Source organism: Periplaneta americana, chromosome 7, assembly GCF_040183065.1.
Source record: "Periplaneta americana isolate PAMFEO1 chromosome 7, P.americana_PAMFEO1_priV1, whole genome shotgun sequence".
Taxonomy (NCBI): domain Eukaryota; kingdom Metazoa; phylum Arthropoda; class Insecta; order Blattodea; family Blattidae; genus Periplaneta; species Periplaneta americana.
Window position 1 is genome coordinate 113,375,956 of NC_091123.1, and position 22,388 is coordinate 113,398,343.

General features: G+C 35.6%; 1 long non-coding RNA gene and 1 other non-coding gene across 2 annotated transcripts in view; one reads left to right on the forward strand and one right to left on the reverse strand.

The window, feature by feature from the left end:
• The first annotated feature begins 5,769 nt into the window (after positions 1 to 5,769).
• LOC138703371 (uncharacterized) overlaps positions 5,770 to 22,388 on the forward strand; it is a 366,139-nt gene continuing 349,520 nt past the window's right edge. The window contains exon 1 of the long non-coding RNA XR_011333141.1: positions 5,770 to 5,915. This is a non-coding gene — a long non-coding RNA (uncharacterized lncRNA). The remainder of the gene's footprint in view (positions 5,916 to 22,388) is intronic.
• Positions 21,450 to 21,523, reverse strand: TRNAS-GCU (transfer RNA serine (anticodon GCU)). Its single transcript has one exon. It is a non-coding gene; the product is annotated as a tRNA-Ser (tRNA).

Below are 22,388 nucleotides of genomic sequence, written 5' to 3' on the forward strand. Positions count from 1 at the left end.
TAACAATGTGTACATACCAGCTCTGGACATAACAGGGGAAGAGAAAGGAGCGGAGAAACTCCCGTCCATGTCCTTTTCGCTTACATCGCCTTACAAACAATCACAAAGTAAGGCTCTATGCATCAGTGGTGGATTTTAGGCGACCAGTGAAAGCTGAAGGTTCGTAAAAGCTTGACGTCTACCTGATACAATCCGTCACCGACCTGTCTGCTCTTACAGCACCAAACCATTACTGTTTCAGCAGGTGAAGGTGGATTGGGGAGTTAAGGGGTGTTCTGCAGTGACTCAATCGAGTTATTAACGCCTAGGCCAGGTATATGCTCTTCGTGACACGTTTCTTTTCCTATTTCCTATTTTTACCATACCTAACAGAGAAATCCACCTCTGTGGAATACCTGTTAGCATGTCTGGGTGTGAAACGAGCGGGCCCGGCTTCAAATCGTAGTTGGGACAAATTACCAGGTTGAGGTTTTTTCCAGGGTTTTCCCTCAATCCATCAAAAGCAAATGCTAGGTAAGTTTCGGCACTGGACCCTGGATTCATTTCGCTAACATTATCATCTTCATTTCACTCAGGCGCTAGATACCCATCACAGATGATAAAAAAGCATCGTAAAATAAACCAATTACAAAACCTAACCGTGAAATCCTTGCTCGTATACATTATATTAAAATATTAACGTGCACTTCTATCTTACATGGAACTACATCTTCCGTCATAAGCATTAAGTGTAGTGTTCTTTGCTTCGTGTTTCTTCTGTGTTTTCTTAAGCCATGAACTTGCGCCATATTGAGGGCATAATAAATTAGTCCCGATACTTGTAAATGTCCAGTGTTACTCGTAGTTCAAAATCCTCAAGACTGAAGATGGTATGGGCTAAACAGTGCAATTCTTGGACGTTTGTGACGACGCAAATTAACTGAAAAAAATTATGAAATTTATACACGATCTTAACCTACTAATGCGAATTTCTTGAAAAATAAAAAAACAAACAAGTCTTCGTTAGGGATACTGTAACAACAAAAAAGAACACTCGGGGACTCCACTGATGACAGGAAGTCGAAATTAATGAGGTTCCGCCACAGTCTAGTATATACAGCCACGAAGCTTGAGTTGTGAGGGTGCTAGGAACAATAGACTGTGCCGGTACTATTTCGCATTGTCCTAGCGATATTAGCGATCCTAGTGGTTAGCAACTATGTATGGATGCATATTTACTACGTATTGAGCTTCGGGACTGTATATATTAGACTGTGGTTCCGCCACGGCACATCTTTCTCCGATGAGAGGTTTCAGGACACACTACCTCTGAATGCTTCGACTTTTCTCTGAGGGGTATAACTGTTGTTAAATACGTAATAACCTAAATCCATCTTTTAAAATTTCACGTTCCGTTCTATTTATATTCATTACATTAAAAAATATAACAGCATAATTATTTTTTCAAGTAATTTGGATAAATTTGAATGATACAAAAATGAAAGGAAGACAGAAAGAGAGAGAAGAAGAAAGAGAAAAAGAAATAAAGAAAGAAAATATACACAAGCAACTTACAGTCTGCTGAGTCAAGCCGTTAAATTAATAGAGTTGTATTAGCTTTGGAAGGGATGTTTTGGATTTCTGTGTTGGACAAGTACAGTACGTTACTTATTTTCTTACCGCTAAGCGGTATTATTTACTGTCCGCAGCTGCGCTACCGGCTTCCATCATTCGGCCTGCAATAGTTACTAAAATCTCTTGGACGGTTATCTTTACCACTCATTGTTTATATTAAAAATAAAATACATGGCTTTATTTTAAAGTAATTCCACCATATAAAGTGTTCCACCGTTTAGGATTTCCTGGGTAGAAGCACGTCAAGTCTTCCTACGCCTTATATCTCCTACACTTCCAGCCTCTCAATTTCCTACAAAACTATGCACTGCGGTACAATTAAGAAATTTGACATCTAGAAAATTCTCTGAAAACCAACTTTGTACTTGCCGGGCAGAGTTAATTATAGCTGAGAACCAAACAGTGGCCGTTGCGTATTAAACTGAAAAGCGTCCAATCCAATCACAAGATCAACGCAAAAGAACTCTCCCTCATACCGATTACCAGATCCAGTAGGAAACTTTCCTTCCTTCCACAGGGACTGGGTATGGCCAATTGTCTTGTTTGTTCTGTGTTAATTCAGTGTTCTCTCAGGCCTTGGTCTACCCAGCGTACAAAAGTTGAGGAGCGCACGGAATGCTTAACACAGCTGCGAGGGTAAATGTCGCTTAGTGGTAAGGAAATAAGACAAGTGCACTGCATTTCTACAAACGAAGAGTGGAAATGGCAAAGTTTCTAAGTGTCATTCAAAAATTTTACAGGAAACAGTTAAAACTTTTCCAGACCCGTTGTCAATGTTTATTTTTTGAACTATTTACATAGTTATGATTATGAAGGATACATATCATTCTAATACAATTCCAAATGAAATTATGAGACGAGGTATGGAAGAAGTGCAAAATGGAGAAGATTTAGTAAAAATGCTTCACAGACAAAATGTCAGAAGACTAATCAATCTGCAGCAAAACAGAGCAAGGCGGTAGTATCACGGACAATGTTAGAAGTTAACTTTAATCATCCATTTACTGTAACTAAGCCAAATGAACAGTTTGTTATGTATGATATTGGGAGAAAGTGTCCCGAAAGGTTATTAATATTTTCAACTGAAATAAATATGCGATTACTTGCAGCATGTGAAAACTCTCCTATTTTGAACGGCACATATAAGACCGTTCCCAGGAAATTCATGCAACACTTCACCATACATTGTAGTCTACTTATATGTGTCATGTGTTTCCAATGGCATATGCATTGTCTTCAAGTAAGTCATAAGTCACGTATGAGACCATCTACAGAGAACTGAAGAATTTTTCAGCACAAAATTTTGAGTTAGGCTACTCCCTCGTTACGCTGTATGTGACTCTGAAATGGCTAACATCAATGCTCTCAGGCATTCCTTCCCCAAAATCCAAATAAACAGATGCCTTTTCCACTTCTGCCAGTTATTACGGGTAAACCTAGATTTAAGAGAACAGTATCTAAACTACAATGAGCCAAGTAGGGCCTATACGAAAAAATGTATTGGAAATTATGGGATTGTCTTTTGTGCCCATAAAAGACATAACTTCAATTTTTGATGAACTTCTAGACGATCTGGATGAAGCAGTGATGGAATTTGCTACGTACATAGAAACATTCTACATTCGAGGGAGACCAGCACTTGGCCGACGCAGGGCTGTTCCGCCTATGTTTCACCCAGAGTTATGGAATGTTTACCAGCTAGTTCTAGATGGGAGACGAGGAATAAGTAATTATGTAGAAGGCTTTCATTCAAAGCTCGGAAAAGTAACTGCGGCACATCGTTCCAGTATTTGACGTTTCTTAGAAAACAAAAAATATCCAGGCAGGAACAGAAAATGCAGTTGCACAGATCACAGGAGGGCACTTACATAGCAGACCGCCTATTACCAAAACTTATGTAATAAATCAAGAGCGCTTACAGCATATTGTGAAGCATTACGATGAATATAAACAAAATATGCAAATAAAAAAAATACTTGAAGGCACTTTCATACCACATAAAATTCCACAGCAACCCACAGAACGCTGAGGATGACGAAGAAGACTGAAGAAAATTACGAATTGTATACTATAAAGCAAAATATCCATAACGAATTTATATTATATGTTAAATAAATCATAAGATAATAAATTTCCACGTTTTCGCTTCATGATTCAGCATAACCTCAAGATGTTAACTCTCTGGATTCCCACCAGGCAAGGAAAAAATACATAGAGAACGAAATTTCATATAGATTATAAAGAAATTGGACAACAATTTGTGAACAAAAATGTATGTAGAACAAACGTACAACTGGACGATATTAAATAAAGGACCAAACAAATTGGATGAAAATGTAATGGATGAACATTCTGCGAACCGTCATGCACGGATAATCCGCAAACAGGATAAACCGAGCACGAATAATCGAGAGTACACTGTACTTGCAAAGGCTTTAGGCTCATGGAACTTCCACAGTTTATTGGCGATAACGAATGGAATACAATGAGTCAGAAAAAGGAAAATACCCAACAATGAATGGTACTTAGAACATTCATCAATTTCACTCTTAAAATATTATAGGTTACTAATGCCATTGTTTCAAGATGAATGAATTACTGTTAATATAATGATGATGGTGACGATACAATTTGGACAATTATAACAAATGAAAAGGAATTATATTGAAAAAAAAAACGCTTATGTCCATAACAAATTCCACTTGGAACTCGTCGGATTTTAACAGGTTTTCCGACTTGCTAAGACGATAATCTAGTTGTTCGCCTAAATGTGTAGTTAAAAATGATGTCAATGAACCATAACGAAAGACGTTGAAGGATAATCAAATGCATCGTTTCCCAAAGAAAACATCCGCCCAAGAGAGAGAATTGTCATAACTTCTATTAGGCGGTAACATACATTCACCCATCCCTTTGATCGAACCCATTATTTTACAACCCACAGGCATTCCTTTATGTTGAGTCACTGTATAAATGTCTCAGTTTTGCTGCATCTCACAATAAGATATTCAAATGCTAATATCCTGCGGGTAATCTGTTGAATTACAGAACATTCCTTTTCCAAACTGAGGAGGAGGAAATAGACCTATATAATTTAATATTAATTTTGCAGATACTTCTTGCACACTCAAATTGCAGTTTCTTAAAGTTGGGATAATTTATTTTACAACTTGATTAACTCGAGGCGTATTTCAGCTCTAGGAAACCAACGTTTAATTGAAATCGATTAACGAAAAAAGCGAAAACGCTTCTGCATTCAGAGCACATCAAAAGAAAATGAAGATTAAAAGAAGCTCACGGTTTATTAGACCCTAGAGACAACAACGGAGTAATCATGGATTTCATCTCCGCAAAGCCGGTCGTTCGTTTCTAAAAATACACAGTGGGTGGTACCTCTCATTGGTCTAATATTACTGAAATAAAAAAAAAAAAAAAAAGAATCTTCGATAAGTATCAACTATACCGAGCAGTCTTGTAGCAACTGCTGAGAAAGTTAAAGCGGGCGGGGAACGTAATGAGATTATTGCTAAAGCCGCAAGGGGGGGAAAGTGTAAGAGAAACCAAGAACAGAAACAGTAATTATATAGATTAAGAGCAACAAGGCTTTGAACTATTGCTAGATATAAGTTTATATTATTAAGTGGGTTATCAGCAAAATATACTCTGCTCGAAGATACAGAAATGTAGTTAATTCTGAAATAAAATTTTACCAAACATGACTTTCAGAGACTGAAATTGTTATCGCTAACAGACTAAGATACCACAATGGTTTTCATCAGATAAATATGAATAGCTGATGGAAGCAGCGAATAAAAATTGTTTTATACTCATTTACAACTAATATTTGCCCCTTTGATAATCACTAAACATAAGTGAAGCTATCATAAAAATAGACGTATAATTGAAAGATTTTATTAAGCTTTTGAATTATAATTTTGACATGTAACGTCTATAGCCTATTCGATAAAAAATAATAGCAGATGGCGGAACGGGTATTACACTGATCGCCATGAAATACTACTTACATTCTATCCGATAAAAGTAACAGTGCGAACGAGTCCATTCCATTACACAAGGAGAGTCAGCAGGATGTGCGCGCGAAGGGATCAAAAGTAATCAGCATGCGAACCCGTTACATGTGAACACATCAATTGCGCGCGGAAGTTCATTAAAATATATCTGACTAAATAAAAGCGATTAAGTTGTTGTAACAGTTGCCACTCCTAATGTTGTTGTTTAGTCAACTGTCCGAAGACAGGTCTGAACCTCACAAGTGATACCAACAAGGCACCACTTATGAGGCAACTAGGCCAGGAGATAATGGGGTAAGATGGCCAATTCCTTTCCTCCTCCTTTTCATACATCGCCGACTAGCTACATATTACACTGAGACTTCAAATGTATACAAATAATTGTTCTTCCTCTGTGACATATCATTCCTAATGTATAGGCTAATACGTTCAGTTTGAACATTATCGCTCTATTATACAACATAAATTAAGCTATAGGGCACAAAATTTGATTCTGTTTATTGGGTTCATATTTCGATAGGATAGTGAGTTCTATGGAAGCGCACAGTTAAAACTTGTAAGCAAAGGATAAACGATAATGTTAATTAAACAGCTACGTTCCATTAATAAATATAAGCAAGGGAATATTTAGTAGAATCGCTTCTTTTTCTAAAGAGCGTTTGTTAAAAGTGTAACAAAAAATTACTTTCCAGCTAATTGTATGGATATTTTCAATTCCTTGAGGACTACTAAATTAATGGTACATGTATTTTTAATTCCTTGACAAGTACGAAATTAATGTTACGATTAACAACATTTTTAACCATACCTGCTACGCAGAGAGTCCTAAGTATAAAATAGGAAGACAAATGCTGCGAAAAGATATTTCTTGCACGAAACTGATTTCCTTGTCAGCATATGAATACATGCGGGCAAGAAGGTTTTAACATCCAATTTCTAAATTTTACAGGAGAAGACAACAGTGAATTGCTGTCAGACTTTATCTGAATGTATTTTCTATTTTATTATTATCATTCTATAATTATGTATTCGTATAATAATGTGGTAAACTGAAAAACATCAAAAGTGCATCGTTTTATAAAATGAACACGACAACGTGTTTTTCCGTACAAAAAGTTAGTATCAGTTTCTCACACTGTAAGTTACAACGCGTTGACTGTTTTACGAAGTTTTTCTTTCTGCATAATACTCTTAAAGTACCAATACAAACTATTACTACCTATTAATTACCAAACTTAATTAATTGCTCTTATTTATTAAGGATGTTTAACTCATTATTATATGCTAATATGTAGCTAGTATAACATAACACGTTTACTGGCCTAGATTATGTAAAACAGTTTAGAGGGGCCCACCAAAAAGAAAATTGAGCTTTTAGGTGTCCGTGGCGCTCAAACGACAGGGACGTCTGATACAGAGGCTACTCAATCCACGTTTAGCTCCATTTTTGGAGTTTTTTTATGTAGGTTTTAAATCAAATGAAATGTTACCTTTTCTATACATGTAAATTTAATCGCGGGATGTTTTGACCTTAATCATCTTCATCTGAAAAGCGAAAACTCTATTTTTATTTTAATCATAGTTATCCGTATCTTTAAAATTATATCTTCGTAAGAAAACTTCAGTGCATGAACACTAAATCATCACCAGAAAAATATTACTTTGTGTATAAAATAAAGTCTGTGCTATAAAATAATCTTTAACGATGCTCGTATAATTTCGTATAATCCCAGTTGAAGCCATCAAATATAATTTATTTTCACTTTATACGCCAGTACACGAGTACTTCGATTAATTCGGCTGAGTGTGTACCCAGTAGTGAAAATACGAAGTAAATACATAGAGCGAGGCAGTGAGGCGAGTGACGTGGATGCTGACGGCTGGCTCTCTTCGACCCGGGTTGATATGCTGTGCTCCGTTGGTTCATGATTACTTTGTAGCACCGTAATTTAATTCTATTTGATGTCGTGATATGAACGTCAACATAATAACGTATTAAATTTCACAAAGTGGACAAAATTGTCGTCCATGCGGGGTCCGAACCCGCATTTGTTGTTGACTTAGGGGATTTCAGGGCGTACCAAAAGTGTCATATATGGGCTTGTAGACTGTTTTGCTAGGTCAGAGAAAATCAAACACCCCAAGTATCGAACATAAATGCGACGTATGAAGGAATGATGAATCCCCAGGAAACGAAACGAGCGCTGGGGACGCAGTGGGTTAGAGCGACGCCTTGTCGCAAGATAATGGCCTCCAGTCCCGACTGGACGTCGGTTTTCCGCTCTATTAAAACTCACATTGATTGCACTGGCGAAAACGTGCGGAGTCCAGTCCAACGCTCGCGCCCACAGAAACGCCACTCCTAGAGCATTGCTTGGTAAATGCTGGCTTATTCTGTACCTGCTATAGTCCTCGATTGTTAGCATGGAAATGAGTTTTGAGTGAAGTTGTTTAACCCCGATAATAAGTCGCCCAAGATTTTCTTACACAGCTAGTAGTCTAATGCGTCTCAACCGCTTAGACACCAGCCTTCCAAAAAGAAACGTTTATATACAACTTATTTTTTTGTTTAGTCAACTGTCCAAAGACAGGTGTGAACCTCATAATACCAATAACGAATCACTCATGAGGTAACTAGGCCAGGAGATAATGGGTAGGGGGGCCAATTCCTTTCCCCCTCCATTGAACACATCGTCGATTAACTACATGTTACACTAATCAGACTTCAGATTTATATAAACATTATTGTTCTTCCTCTGACACGTATCGTCATACTCTTGTACTGTCTAATTATACAGTTATTAATAGATGCACATAACAGCCAGAACCTCAATCAGAGGATATACAATATATTTTAATAGTAATTGCATTTTTTTGTTATTCAAACTGTTGTGCACACTGTGCTAAGAATATGCCTAAAAGAATTAATCAATTACTTATATGACCATGAAATCATATCCATTGTTGCCAGACGTACAATAACTGTAGCATTCATGAAATAATTTGCCATTAGTACATATAACAGTTTTAGCTGCAATGAAATTATTATACAAATCAACTGAATAACTGATAAAATATTATATGTTTATATATAGTTGTTTTTGGGTGAAAATAAATCTATGTATGTCCATTAGGCACAATCTTAAATAATATTTGCCAATGCATGTTTAGAAATCACGTGACAGAGGAAAATCGTCGCAACTCTCTCCTGAGAGGTGGCAGGACATTCGAAACTACTTGAAATCTAAAATTTGGTGGCAATGGGAAGGAGAATGGTCTGCACAAGAGGGAAACAGATTACGAAATATAAGAATACTGTTAGAGTTTGAATTTGTTGCCCAGACAGTTGTGCCTACCAATATTGTCAAGATACTGTTTTTTATACCTTATTTAATTCAACTTCGGTGTTGAGTTTTGTTAATGAATAAGTGATTATGTGAGAAAATATGATGTTATTCTAAATCCTAAAAAATAGGACCTGTACCTAAAGCTTTTGTACATGTGCACATTTATGTATACAATGTGTGCGTACTTATATCATTAATACACACATATACCGATAATATGCTTATTTAAATTTTAAATGTACAATAGTTTTTGAAAAAAATGCTGTAGTTTCGTAAGCAAAGTATAATATGTTGGCTCTTAAGAGCTGATAACATTGATCATTGATCACATTTTTTCTAAAAAAAAATGTGAACAATGCCACAAATGTAGTCCAGAGACTGAACTCGTACTCCAAGGCTGCGCTCGCGAGTGAGTTTTAATGCCGCTTCAGTAGATTAACTGAAGTGGAGTTCGGTAGTGGTTGAAAAAACAGCAAAGTTTGATACCGGATTTGTAAGCCTATCTACTCTTTCAAAAGGATGATATAAATGGAGGGAAAATAATTGGAGGGACAATCCTATAAAGAATCAATAATGAAGATATTAAACTATATTTATAATGGCTTAAAATACATAGCCTACAGAAACGTACCTATAGCCTTAGAAAAAAAAAAAGATGACCGGCTGCCATACGCTAAGTCACCTTCGGGAGATACCGTGAGAGCTTACAAGTAGACCTCTCCAGTTCGCCTGTGCGTTTTCAAAATGAAACATATACTAACACATCCGCAGTATGCGGAACACGAAGTAAAGTGGGCACGCGCACGCACGCACACACAGTATGCATTGGTGGACTTTATTGATATACATTTTATCTGCTAATGGCTATGGGAAATGGAGGTACAAATTCGAAGTGTGAAATTCAAAGACATCGATATATATGAACGTATATGCTGATTTATCAGTCTTAATGGACAAAAATGCGGCAGTGGGCAAAGTGCAAGTCACCAACATTCATTAAATGATCAAAACAGAACTTCGCAGTAAACCATGAGCACCTGATATAGAAAGAACCTCCACAAATGTCGCAAAAGTTAACTCCTGGTATGTGAAAAGCGTATTGCTTGGGCACTTCAAACCATTCAACAGGATCATTAATGTATCCTGATTTAAAAAATGTATATAGAATCATGTCTTTGAATCGCGGTGACAGAAATTGATTGTAGAGAAATTAATGCAGAGTGACAATGGTTGATTACATAATTCAATATACTGTAGTCCTCCAATATGTTTTGTATTGTCTGAAAAAGAATAGTGCAACAGTTGAATCATACCGGTAGTTCCTTTTGGAATTTGTCGGACTTCCACTGACTTCCCAGTCAGATCTGTTGTTCGCACTCGTTCATTCTTAAACGATGTCCAGCTATCCACCATAAGTAAATTCCTGCTACCTGTATTTGGTCAAAAGCAATTAAGGTACCATTCCCGCAGCTGTTGTAATCCCATTTTACCAGATGTTGATGCATTAGTACATGAAAAAGTGCGAACAATAACAGCTTCGCTGGGAAGTCGGTGGAAGTCCGACAAATTCCAGAAGGTATGATTCAACCGTTCATCATCAGCATCAGCTCAAGGCCGCTAAAGGCTGGTTCACAATAAACCGGGAACGGAAACTATAACGAGAACGAGAACGGAAATAATGTTAAAACAAATGTATTCAAATCTGAGCATGCACAATAGTTAGTTGTGAATGCTCACATTTAAATACATTTATTTTAACATTATTTCCGTTCTCGTTATCGTTTCCGTTCCCGGTTTATTGTGAACCAGCCTTAAGGGGTAAGATGTTCGTGGTAAAAGGTAGAGTAGAGTAGAGTTCAGATAGGAATGATCCAATCCTTACAAACGATTGCTAAGTTCTTTCAATCAACACCTTCCCCCAGAGCGATCATTGACCCTAGCCCTCCCACATACCACTTGCGCAGAGGTCTTGTTTCGTCTTTCTACTCTACAGAATCCTGGGATGGACCATACGGGTAAAGCAGGGATGCCCAATGTCACTATTTTTAATATACTATATTGATGCACCTATTCGAGAATGGAAAATAAATTACGGAACAGTTTTACTTTATCAATTATGGTTTTAAATACAGTGATGTTTGCCTATAATCAAGTCCTGTTCTCTGATAGCGAGAGTATCCTACAAATGGCCACCCAGATGCTCTACAACATAATTTTAAAATATAACTTAGAAATCTTCATTAGAAAATCTAAAACCATAACTTTTAAAGGTAAATCGCCTGTTACATGAAAGACGTATCAAAAACGAGATAACAGACCAAGTAAGTAACTTCAATTAACTAGGCCGTGACGTATCATACAACCAAGAGAACGATGTAGCCTACAAATAAGATAGATAAAATCCAACATATGTGTGGCAACATAAGAATAACACTTACGAATAAAACAAGGAGGGACGAATAGAAGTTTCAGGAAGTAATTGCGGTGCAAATACTAATGTATAGATGAGAAACCTCGGCCTTGAATAGAGCAGACAAAATTAAAATTGAAACAGTAGAAATGAGACTTCTGAGGAGAGCAGCTGGGTATAAACTACGAGATGAGAAAAGAAATGTATATATCAGAAATTAACTGCAAATATTTAATATCAATGAAAGGACATATAATAATAACTGGCAGGAACATTTCTTACGATATCATCGTAGACTATCCCAACAAATTAGGAAGTACATTCATGAAGTTCAAAGGTATGTGGGACGCCCAAGAAGAAAATGGGAAGATGAATTTTAAATATCTCATATGGACGGAACAGGTCATACCGGCCTACCAGGAATATGAACATGATGACGATGTATTGCTTTCGTGTATCAAACGATAAAGTCTCCTCTTTTTAACTTAAAATTTATTTCCTGAAAAATTATTTCGACTGCACACGAATCGGGTTGTGTGTATCAGAAAAGAGGGATATCACAAACATCCAAGGATGTATTTCAGACCTGGAAGTGCGAGGGTACTACTTTTCTAGGTCGGGCGGCGCCAGAGCATTTTTCTGATTTTCATATTATCCTCAAATTTTGCACTTACAAAAAGTCATATTTTATTCCTATTTAAAGCATTTCATAATGATGTCTAATCTGCAGACCGAACAACCTCTGTGTCGAGATTTGAATCAATATATTTTCGATTGACATTCCATAGGAATTCCTGCTGAAATTATAGTTATGATTATGATGATGATGAGGACGTCGATGGTGACGACGAAGGCAAATACTACCGGTACTAACGAAATCTCAGAGTCAGGCCATTTTTTGTTTAAAAATACACCACTGCAACTATTTACTTCGTTGCATTTGGAGTCACTGTCGAAATCTATTATATTACTCTTGGTTACATATGCAACATTATCTGCGAACTTTTTACCTTATTTTCCACTCTCAACGAGTTAACGAGTCAGAGAATCTTCATAAAACAGTAACATGACTGCAAGTTAACAATGTAAGCAACTATTGCAACCTTCTTGCACGATAAAACACATTTTTTTTTATTTTAGGAAATTAAGTACCTTTTCATGTTTTCTTCAAGTTCAATATATTATTACAGATACATAGTCTTAGAGAGGAACTGGCGCACACAAGACATGAACTCAACTCCACGCAGGAGGAGATGAAGAGGCTAGTGAAAGAAAATGACCATCTTAAGCAGGAAGTGAGTGATCTGCAGCAGTACACACGCAGAGACAATATAATGCTATTTGGAGTTCCGGAGGTTGATGAACAATCAACTTATGAAGTTATTGACCAAATATCGGAAGTCATAGGCGGTAGTGAATTGGTGCAACATGATGTAAGCATAGCACATCGTATACCATCCAGGCCAGGAAAGACGCGTCCTATTGTCATCCGCTTCACAAAGAGGAGAAGTCGTGATGAATGGCTCCAGCTGTTCAGGAACGAGGCCAAGAAAGACGACAGCGGCCCTGGGATTGCGACAAAGAAAGTCAACAGGGAACTTCCGGAAGGAAGAATCACAGCAGGTGACCAACTGACAGCAGTGACCAGAGACCTTTTGAATAAGACAAGGGATGCAGCACGACTGAAGAATTATAAATTTGTATGGACAAGAGACGGTAAGATATTTGCAAGAAAAGATGAAGCCAGCCCCGTGAGTAAAATCACTAATGTTGACGATGTAAATAATTTGTAAATACTATTGTGTCGGTAACCACGTTTAATTATACAATATAATTGACTTAAAAATGGCTAGTAATACTATATTAAATGAAATCCATCAGTGCAAATTTAATAACAATAATAACACAATGGTTTTTAACGATTTACTTCACTGCAATGAGTATATTACCAATATTCTATCAGATCTTAAAATATTTCACTTAAACATTCGTAGCATCAACAAAAATTTTTCCGAACTCTGTGTTTTACTTAATAATTTTTCCTTTTACTTTGATATTATAGTTCTAACTGAAACCTGGCTTGATCATGACTCTGGCTATGATATTAATGGTTATAAAAAATTTGTTAAAAGTAATAAGTATAATAAATGTGATGGTATAGTTGTATATTTTAAGGAAAACATCGTAGTGTCTTTAAGTGATATTGACATTTCCCATTGCAACGCTATACATTTTCAATTAACACTTATTAATGATACTCTTGTTAACCTAACTGCAATTTACAGATCTCCAAAACTATGCAAAAATGAATTTCTGAAAAATTTTGAAAGCTTCTTGTCAATATACAAAGATTTAAACAACCATGTTATTCTGGGTGACATAAACATTCAAATTTTAGAAAATAGATTAGATAATTTTGGCAACACGTATTTAAATATCATGCATGAATATGGATTCGTGAAATACTTAAATTCCATTACTCGTCCATCATCCAATTCATGTCTTGACCATATTTTCCTAAAAACGGGAAATAACTTACATTTTATACCTGGAGTATATGCAAGCGCAATAACAGATCATTATATGACTTTTGCATTGTTGTCAATCAGTAATAAAAGTATTAGCAGAGAAGCCACTGAACCTTCGGACAATTATAAGCTAATTATAAACCATAAAAGCCTAATATCAAATATTAATAATATTAATTGGGAATCTATATTCTACAATGAAGACGCAGATACATGTTTCGATAATTTTTATAAAATACTCTGTAACCTAATTTGTAAATTTTCTAATCATGTCCCTCTCAAATTCTCAAGTAAGTACAAAAAAATTAAACCTTGGATTACCACAGGTATTGTTAAATCAATACGATCTAGGGATAAGTTAGCTAAGCAAGTTAAACGAGACCCACAAAACAATGTTTTATTAAATTACTACAAAAAATATAGAAATATTCTCACTAATGTAATAAGAAATCAGAGAATCAAATATTATTCTGAAAAATTTAACAAAAATAAAAATAATCCAAAGCAATTTTGGAAGACCATAAACGAAGCTACTGACACCCAATGTAATAAAAATAGTATATTAAAGACAATTATAAGTCGAAATGGAATAACAATTGAAAACAAGGAAACTATCGCAAATGAATTTAACGATCATTTTACTAATGTAAGTCATGACATCGTATCTAATATAAAAAAGAAAGTATTTGGTACTCATCACTATAAGCTTTATAATAAAAGTATATCATCTATGTTTATGTTTCCTGTAAACGAATGTGAAATCATTAATATTGTAAACAGTTTAAAAAATAATGTGTCTCCTGGTATTGATGGTATTACAACAAATACCCTGAAACTTATTATCGAAGCTATTTCTAAACCACTAGCCTTTATATTTAATTTGTGCATATCTCAAGGTGTATTTCCCTCAGCCCTAAAACATGCTGTGGTGATACCAATTCACAAGTCTGGTGACAAAAATAATCTTAATAATTACAGACCCATTTCACTATTACCTAGTCTCTCTAAGGTATTTGAAAAATGTATAAAAACACGGTTAATAACATTTTTAGAAAAAAATAAACTACTAAATGATAATCAATTTGGTTTCAGAAAAAATTTGTGCACTGATGATGCTATTATGGCAGTTACCTCAAAAATAATTCAAGAATTAGATGTAGGAAATAAATGTCTGGGAATTTTTCTAGACTTACAAAAAGCTTTCGATACGGTCAATCACAGTATACTTTTGAATAAAATGGATAGATTAGGAATTAATGGAATTGCTTTAAAATTATTTAAATCTTACTTAAGTAACAGAACTCAAGCAACTAAAATAAATGATCACCTTAGTAAATCACGTAACATTGACATAGGTGTACCTCAGGGGACGATTTTAGGTCCTGTTTTGTTTTTAATATATATCAACGATTTACTTAAAATTGACATTGAGAAATATTCTGGTACTCTGTATTCTTATGCTGATGATACTGTGGTTATATTTAGCGGTTCGAGTTGGAATGAAACTTATCAAAATTCTAACAGTGGTATTAATATTATTAAAGAATGGCTGGATGCTCACTTACTTTCTTTGAACGTTTCTAAAACAAAATTAATACCATTTTCATTAACATCACATGGCCTTGAGCAACTAGAAATAAATAATAATATAAGTATAACTATACATGATTGTAACCTACCTACTTGCTCATGTAACGCTTTGAGTATATCCTCACAAGTTAAATATTTAGGCATTATTATTGACCAACATTTAAAATGGGACAAGCATATCTCCTTTCTGTGTAACAGATTGCGTAAAACAATCCACAAATTTTCCATTCTACGCTCTTATTTACCTGTTTATGTTCTGCGTACTGTGTACTTAGCTCTGTTTCAATCAATAATTCAGTATGGTATTTTAGGTTGGGGAGGAATGGCAAAATCGACTCTCCGTCCTTTAAATCTGCTCCAAAAAAGAATTATCAAAATTTGTCTATATAAACCTTTTGATTACCCAACAAAATTAATTTTTCAGGAATTTGGCGTATCAAATCTAGAACAAATTTATAAACAAAAATTGCTGATTTACTTCCATAAAAACCACAATAAATTTAAATTTGATCCTCATGAATACCAGACGAGACAAAACTACAGTTTCTTTCTAAATACTCCCAAATGCCACACAACTGCTGGATTAAAACACAGCAGAAATTTTGGACCCAAAATATATAATACATTAATTAGAGCTTACCCTGAGCTAAGTACACTTAACACACATAGATTTAAGAAACAAATCAGATTAATTATTTAATTGTTTAAGCTAATTGAGTTAAAAATTGTTACTCTAATATTCATGTACTTCTTTATTTTCTATTTGTATATAGACATATTACATGCTGTATGTATTTTACCATTTATTAATGTGATTGTGCTCAATGAACTCTCGTAATTTTGTGATATATTTTGTATAACTGATCTGAACTGCGCCCGAGCACGAGCTTCTGCTCTTTCGGGCTGCAATGCCTAATGTAGCTCAAGTGTATAGTATTAATAAATATTATTATTATTATTATTATATACTACTGAATGCAGCCACCGGCGTAGCTCGGTCAGTTGCCTGCCGATCCGGAGTTGCGCTCGGGTGCAGGTTCGATTCCCGCTTGGGCTGATTACCTAGTTGTGTTCTTTCCGAGGTTTTTCCCAACCGTAAGACAAATGTCAGGTAATCTATGGCGAATCCTCGGCCTCATCTCGCCAAATATCATCTCGCTATCATCAATCCCATCGATGCTAGATAACCTCGTAGTTGATACAGCGTCGTTAAATGGCCAAGTAAAAAAGCTATTGAATGCAATGAAATAAATAGAAAACATCTCCAAATAAAATTCTAGCAGGAATTCAATTTTTTCCTTCATGTATAATTTAGAATTTCCATATTAACACCTTTCTGCAAGCAGGTATTCAATTACATTATTGTGGTCTTTATATCACGACAACATTTGAAGAATAACCTTTCCTGTGTTTTATAACAATAACAAATAAGAGTTTGGATCAAAATTGTTTCAATTCAAATATTCACATTTCGAGAATACGTAATCACTAATCAGATACAGACGAGAGCCCTAATAATTCTCGAAAAGTTCATTTCGAAATCTCTTACTCTAAAGACAAACATAAGCAAGGTGACTGTTAGAAACAATTCGACTGAAGCTGTGTGCATTAGGATTTAATGCGACTAATTTCCGCTGTCCTGTGAAATTAAATTCGCACCTATGACGCATATCGCACTCAGTGATCGCAGAGGGCCACTGCAGTGAACCCATGAGATGTCTGATGGTCTCGGTGCGAGGCGCACGGCGGCAGGCGCCGTCCAGACCAACATGAGAACCACTAATCACTCGTATTCATCTCGTGTCAGGGCTGCCATCGCTTTGTATTTCACAGCGCATTAACGAGAATGGAAGACGCTCCCCACTTACGGCAAGCTGCAGCACTCTATCTTTGTCTTGATGTATTGTATTACGTTCCTTACATCACAAATAATGATACTTGTCAGTTACAAGTATCGGAAGATTGAAATTCATTCAAAATGCAGGAGGAATTTCAATCCAGATTACACTACTACCTTCGTAAGAGTGGAAATGAAAAGTGGATGGAATAGACAAATAAGCAACCATGATTCAACAATGCATATCGTCGTTGTTCCTGCAATAACTCCTATGTGCAAAATATACAATTTTTCAGTAAGAGAAAAAAAACACATTTATTAATCCTATGGGATTGTGAATTCTTACATTTTCGAAAAAAAAAAAAAAAAAGAAATACAATTATATATAGGTGATTTTATTATTTGCTGTATCACTATTTAAGTTATTTAATAGGGCAAAAATCTGAAAATCGAGAAATATGTCACATAGGAGTTATTGCAGGAACAACGACGATATACAGTAAAACATGAGTTGTACGAACTGAAGGAGAATGATTTAAGTTACACAACTCAAAACTACGTAGTCTATAAATAAGTTTGAATATAAGCTATTTTCGAATGATGAGGAATCAGTTTAACAGAACAAAGAGAGCTGGAAACACTTGACTGTTTTAACCGATAGAAAGTGGATAGGATTTCTAGCTTTAATATAAATGAACTACATACCCATCATTTACTATGAAAATGTTTCTTGAATCATGAACTCAGGCTCCAAAACATCTTAATTACTTAATTTTTGTATGTTGCATGTTTATCACAAATTTCTTGCAATTTAGTTGTTGTTTTGTTGAGATTTATTTCAACGTCTTTCTAATTTTGTCTTCTAACGAGTAGCTCTTTTATTAATGTTATTCACACATCGGCATTAGTGCGTCATCTGAGAATTGGTACCTCAGCGGCTTTGGCAGTGCTTATTCCTCTGTTTGACATATGCGTCTTACTCCCCTATCCCCTATAACCGTAGTTCGTAGGTGTGGGCAGAAATAATGATGCAGATTGAAAGGGACGATAGGGTACACTTAAATGAATAGAAAAACTTATATTACGTTTCGTGATTACATGCATAGTTAATTAGATAATTAAATTGGAAGTTTCAGCGGTCCGGCAACATCGTCGCTAACACAGTTACCTTTCTTCTCGTAATAAAGATATAAGAGGTCAACGACCTCAGGTTTGTCTCTGTACGCTAGCCTCCCTCTCTCGCTACGTTGCAATCTGCTCGCATCGTGCTGTGGCTTGAAATTAATGGTTTTTAAATTAAATTTACACCAAATCGTCCACTTTATTTAAATACTCCAGAGGGGTAAATGGTTCTTTATCAGATTTTATATCGATTTGAACAAGAATGACGATCCTACTCGCAATAGTTACCGAATAAGAGGGTGTTATAAATTTGGGGGGGGGGGACATATTTTTTTTCTGTGAAAACTATTAACTTTCCACCAATATGGTATTACACTTTTTTGTTACATACAAAATGAACTATTCACTCTGAAAATCTGCAGCGTTTCACTGCCTGCTGATAAGTTTCAAACGTCATTTGATAAGCCTCTTTAGTAATTCTGATTTTCTGAATTTTAAATCTACAAGGACAGCCAGTTCTTAGATCAGTCTACTTCTCTTTCGGTGACAGAATACGAATGTCTGAAATCAATTTTAACATCGCATCTTTCTGATACAAAAAAGGAAGTACTGCAAAAGGATTACAGCATCGCGCGTGAAATTGTTTGCCTCTCCCTGGGCACGTTAAAAGAGGATAAAAAAGTTGTGAGATGCGTAATCATCTCACACTCTCACATCAATACAGCCAAGTCTACATTAATCACCAGTGTACATATTACATCAGAAAATATCAACGATCTAGCCAGTTAAATATCTCGCACAATTACACGCTCTTTCCTTCAAGTATCTCGTTCGTGTTCTGTTTGAACTGCAACTTGTGTGTACGCGATGAAATGGAAGTAATCGATGGAAAGCACTCCACCATTTAGAACAAATTTAAAATGAACTGAACCTCTTACGTAAATTGTTCCTCGTCGTTATCACGAGATGAATTCAAACAACCTGTGAAAGTAATTATTCCCATTAAATAGAAAAGAAGTTATTAGGGAATGAATTCGGGAGAAGCAGGGAGAAAATGAGAGTAATGTTACTATATACGAAAAAGATGGTTGAAGAAATTCTTTATCGAAGACTTAACGAACGCGTAAATTTTGGCAGAAATGAAACATTACAATTCTTTTTTCTTTACAAAATTGTTTATAGGTTGCAAAAATTTGATATCGAAACATTCCGGAAATAATCCTTTTCGGCATCCCTCATACAGGAATCGTAGTTTCAGGAATGACGTCCGTTATTTGCATATAGTGGCTCCTCCTTAACTATGCAATAATCGGGTATTGTCCACAATGAGCATTCACGAGTCAATTCACCTGGCAATGATCCACATACAATGTAGTTCTAGTAATACATTAAATGAAATAAAAAAAAACACAATTCGCTTAAACTCAACCGTTCGACAATTTTCTTATTAAAATTCTTGTATTACTTAATTACTTACTTACAAATGGCTTTTAAGGAACCCGCAAGTTCATTGCCGCCCTTACATAAGCCCGCCATCGATCCCTAACCTAAGCAAGTTTAACCCAGTCTCTATCATCATATCCCACCTTCCTCAAATCCATTTTAATATTATCCTCCCATCTATGTCTCGGCCTCCCCAAAGGTCTTTTTCTCTCCGGCCTCCCAACTAACAGTTTATATCCATTTCTGGATTCGCCCATACGTGATGCATGCTCTGCCCATCTCAAACGTCTGAATTTAATGTTCCTAATTATGTCAGGTGAAGATTACAATGCGTGCAATTCTGCGTTGTGTAACTTTATCCATTCTCCTCCAACTTCATGCCGCTTAGCCTCAAATATTTTTCTAAGAACCTTTTTCTCAAACATCCTTAATCTCTGTTCTTCTCTCAAAGTGACAGTCCAAGGTTCACAAACATACAGAATAACTGGTAAAATAGCTGTTTTATAAATTTTAGATTTAGATTTAAGATTCTTTGACAGCAGATTAGATGACAAAAACGTCTGAACAGAATAATAAAAGGCATTTCCCATATTTATTCTGCGTTTAATTTCCTCCCGAGTGTCATTTATATTTGTTACTGTTGCTCCAAAATATTTGAATTTTTCCAACTCTTCGAAGAACAAATCTCCAATTTTTATAATTTACATTTCGTACAATATTCTGGTCACGAGACATAATCATATACTTTGTCTTTTCGGGATTTACTTCCAAACCTATCGCTTTACTTGCATCAAGTAAAATTTTATCTAAACTAAACCGACAAGTGAGACTGATTACATAGCAAATAAGGAAAAACGTTTACCTAATCGAAATTATTACATACAAGTGTATTTATATAATTTCCGTTGCAAATTATTTTGAAGTCCAACGTAAAGCAGGAATTGGAGATCCAGAGTGACTCCATTATTAAGAGAAATTTCTGATCGATTTTAAAAACATTTTAAGAATGTAGTCCCAAAACGCGTTCAGTCCATTTTATGAAAGGACTGGGCTAGTTTTTTTATCTATACATCTACGGAATGAGGGAGTTTTCAAGTGACACGTACAAAAACACAAACTTTTAGACAAGGATCGGCGTTGTTTTGGAAGAATTGAAGCTTAAAATATGACAAAGGTCTTAAAAAAATCATATATATGTATAGATCATAAAAATGGCCAAATGGACTCTTCATTTATATGCGTAAGTGAAGCATTGTAGGAAACTGTTGAAGGTTCACAATCAAAACGAGGTGTTTACTCGGGAACTTACAATAAACCACAAACATACATTTAACATTCATTATTGCTTTTAAATACCGTCCTCTGTAAATAGAAAAATAAGATTAGAAATACTTATAAATACATATGGGCATCGGGAAGAGACTGGTTTATACAACTAAGGAAAGGATGTTTATTTTATACAAATCTGGCTTTCAGGTAGTAGCTCCCTGTAAAGCAGGTTTGAATAATTTCAAGGAAAAAAAATTGTTCCGGGGCCGGGTATCGATCCCGGGACCCTTCGCTTAGCGCGCGAACGCTCTTCCAACTGAGCTACCCCAGGAACTATACACGACACCGTCACAATTTTTCCTTTGTATCCACACGACTCAATGAGCAGACAAGACGCCAGAACTCAACTATGAGTGCACACAAATACTTGTGTGACTTAAATTGTGGCTTTCTGTTAACGTACCTCCAGTAACGAATGTATTATACAAATCTGGCTTTCAGGTAGTAGCTCCCTGTAAAGCAGGTTTGAATAATTTCAGAATAATAACAGAAAGCCACAATTTAAAACACACAAGTATTTGTGTGCACTCATAGTTGAGTTCTGGCGTCGTGTGGATACAAAGGAAAAATTGTGACGGTGTCGTGTATAGTTCCTGGGATAGCTCAGTCGGAAGAGCGTTCGCGCGCTAAGCGAAGGGTCCCGGGATCGATACCCGGCGCCGGAACGATGTTTATTTTGTACCTAAATTATCCCTTTAACATATACAGTATTTGTCAGAGATTGTGTATAGGCCTAAGACTTGATCTACAAGCAATCAGAAAGAGGAACAAACAAACAAAACAAATAAAAAACAATGTGGAGTCTTGTATAAGAAATTCGTTCATGTTTAAACTTAAGTATTCACGAAATCAATCGAAGTCTTCGGAAGTGAAGTTAACGAATGTCAACCGCTTTTTTTTTTGTCTAAGATGATATACAGAGTGGAAGTGAAATAACCTTCCAGATTGAAAGGGACGATAGGGTACACATAAATGAAAATCAATCAATCAATCATGTTTATTTGTAAGAATTACAATAGCGTAATTATAGACAATGGTCATAAAAACAGAGTAAAATTTCAAGTTCATATGGCTATCAAAAATGTATTAATATGACTATTAAACTTTTACTACGTCATACTATTTTTGACCAATAAA